Source organism: Canis lupus, chromosome 7, assembly GCF_048164855.1.
Source record: "Canis lupus baileyi chromosome 7, mCanLup2.hap1, whole genome shotgun sequence".
Taxonomy (NCBI): domain Eukaryota; kingdom Metazoa; phylum Chordata; class Mammalia; order Carnivora; family Canidae; genus Canis; species Canis lupus.
Window position 1 is genome coordinate 70,216,517 of NC_132844.1, and position 2,825 is coordinate 70,219,341.

At 44.4% G+C, this 2,825-nt stretch overlaps 1 long non-coding RNA gene across 3 annotated transcripts; it reads right to left on the reverse strand.

Moving 5' to 3' along the window:
* Positions 1–621: 621 nt before the first annotated feature.
* Positions 622–1,916, reverse strand: LOC140637247 (uncharacterized). Of its 3 annotated transcripts, none has more exons than XR_012034479.1 (3): positions 1,768–1,916; positions 1,165–1,293; positions 622–1,070 (listed from the first exon to the last, which is right to left on the reverse strand). It is a non-coding gene; the product is annotated as an uncharacterized lncRNA (long non-coding RNA). The 3 variants fall into 3 exon arrangements; XR_012034481.1 differs by lacking the exon at positions 1,768–1,916 and adding an exon at positions 1,605–1,692; XR_012034480.1 differs by lacking the exon at positions 1,768–1,916 and adding an exon at positions 1,408–1,577.
* Between the last annotated feature and the right edge of the window lie 909 nt (positions 1,917–2,825).

Here is a 2,825-nt window from a genome sequence, read left to right on the forward strand (position 1 = left end):
TTGTCTCTCAAGTTCTGGTCTTAAAAGTTGGAGTGTCTGATATGGGGTATGAATCCCTTCACTCTTCAGGGAGAAACTTTGGATTTTGAGTTCTCTTCTACTGTGGCTGCCTGCTTGGTAGTGGGGTTTATGGTGAGAGTATGCCTTAACCTCTCCTACCTGCTTCCATGTGGCTTCCCTTTCTTTTGCCCTGTGTAAAGGGGTCTGCCAGTCTTATTTACCTACTTTTTTCTTTTCAGAGGAAAAGACTCTACCTGTAGCTACAGATCCAGTGTGTCTGTGGGAAGAGGTAAGTTCAGGATCTTCATATGTCACCATTTTGAAGTGGAACCTGCATTTCTTTTCTTCTTTTCTTTCTTTCTTTCTTTCTTTCTTTCTTTCTTTCTTTCTTTCTTTCTTTCTTTCTTTCTTCTTTCTCTTTCTTTCTTTTCTCTTTCTTTTCTTTCTTTCTTTCTTTCTTTCTTTCTTTCTTTCTTTCTTTCTCTCTTTTTCTTCTTTTTTAAAGATTTTATTTATTTATCCATGAGAGACACAGAGAGAGAGAGGCAGAGACACAGGCAGAGGGAGAAGCAGGCTCCATGCAGGGAGACCGATGTGGGACTCAATCCCAGGACTCCAGGATCACGCTCGGAGCTAAAGGCAAGCACTCAACCCCATGTTTATTTGAGAAAAGCTCATAACGAAATGTGAGCAGAACGTGAGTTCCCATGCAAGGGAAACATAAGGGCTGCATAGGAAGAGGAAGGAGAGAATGCAGATAAGGTACTGCAGTCAGCACTGGGGGTTCCAGGTCAAGGACGAGGAAGAGGGAGCCATCGGGGAACACAGGCTGTGCAGGGTCACTGAAGCCAGGGCAAACCAGATCCTGAGAAAGTGCTGTATTTGTGGAAGAATAAGAGCCAAGCTGGAAACCTTTGGACTCTGAGAAGAAGCTGGAAAGGAAGGTTTTTTCTTGAGGGTCACCATCTCCACTTCAGCTCAGGAGTCCTGCAGAAGACAGAGCAGAGTATTGTTCCAGACCCACCTCTGCAAGCAGCTTCTTCCCTCTCTCAGGGCCTCATGTCAAAGCCCTGCAGTAAGAAGAACATTCTTAGGTCTCCCCGAGCCAGTGCTATCTTAGAGACCATTTATTAAGTGGTGAAAAGAAGCTTTACTGCAAACCACCTGATCACATTCCAGTCCTCCTGTTATTTCTGTCACCTGGCTTGTTGTCTCTACCATCAGTTCTAGGGACCAAGGCTATCTCTAAAAAGGACTAAAGAGCATTATCCATTGGCTGAAGTCCAGAGTGGCCTGAAAAGAAAGGGAAAACATATATGATTAAAAATGTGGAAACAAGTCTGTTCTCAGATACAATATCCCCAGCCACAGAGCCCCTGCTTAGACTTCTCTAACACTACAACCCACATCACATGATGCCAGGGTGGAGAGGAGAGTAGGAAGTGAGGAATGTGACCCATGAAGTTTCTGTCACACAAATTCAGTGTAGTTTCATTTAGAGGCTCTTCCTGCATTTGCCTCAGGATCTTTACCCACAAACTCCATGCTTGTTTACCTCAGACTTCCCTCATGTCAGGAAGGTCCCTACATTATAGATGATGTACCTGTTTTTAGATCACAATGAACGACTCAGAGCAACAGTGCCAGAAAAGAAGCCCATCTTGAGGCCGGGCACTGGTGCCCAGGGTCATGGGGGAACCATGACCTGTGATATCACAGGTGGGTTCAAAATAGGGATGACCTCTTTCTGTCTTCCAAGCATCTTACCTTCCAGGAAGTTAGGTGTTTATGGAAACAATTACTAGGCTATCTCCAATGACCTGTTCTGAAGAGAAGAGAGCATGGAACAAATGAAAATATAGTGTAATGAGAGAGAACCCTGACACTCAGGAATAAGCAAAATTCCCTCCTTGGTGAGGAACTTATGAGGTCAGAAAGCTTCTCACTCCATTCCATGGTGACAGGGCTTATCGAACTTGGGTGCTCCACTTGGCAGTTGTAGACCTCTCTACTCTGAGGAACTGTCTCCAGCATCACCAGAGTCTGGAAGGTCTAGTCTCCATTACAGATCAGGCCTGTGAACATGATCCCAGCTTCCTCTTCCTGGCCATTCTGGAAGCACTTGACTTCGATGTGGCCTGGATAGAAACCATTCACAGAGCAGACCAGGAGGTTGTGGTGCTGCAGGGGTTGGGTCTTCACAGGATACACTGTAAACTCAACTAGAAGAGAAGTGGTCAAGGGACTCAGTGAGGAAGACAGAGTAAGTGTCCCTGTTTGGCTGCCTTGCTACCTCTAGTCTCTGGCCCCAGACTGCATCTCAAGAAAGCTTCCCTCAAAGTTGGCCATGTGGCCCAAAAAGAGCCAGTACCAGGAGTCTTAAATTTAATCCTGACAGCATGGGTCCATTAGATTTGAGAGATGTTGTGGAAGTTTGTCAGTTTGTTTGTTTGTTTCAGAGTGCGAAACACTTATTCATTGTTGAAGTGTTTACAAATCTTTGTCTGACATAAGAGATATTAACTGAAAGTGTCCCTTCTGGAGCTAAGCTGCCTGGGTTTAAATCCAAGCTCTGACTCTTACTGGTTGAGCCTGGGAGAGTTTTTAAATTCTCCTGTGCCTTAGTTGTCTCATCTACAAAGGGGAAAAATAGTACTAACTTACCCCTTAAGGTTTTATGAGGGTTGATAGATTTACAGTGTGTAACATTTGCATTTTCCTTTCCTCAGCACTAGAATCAGTTATATTTCCAAGGAACTCTGGTTCATTTTGGAGAGAATGGTATCTAGAAAGCAATATTTCTGTGTTAGGTGTACTCATTGCTA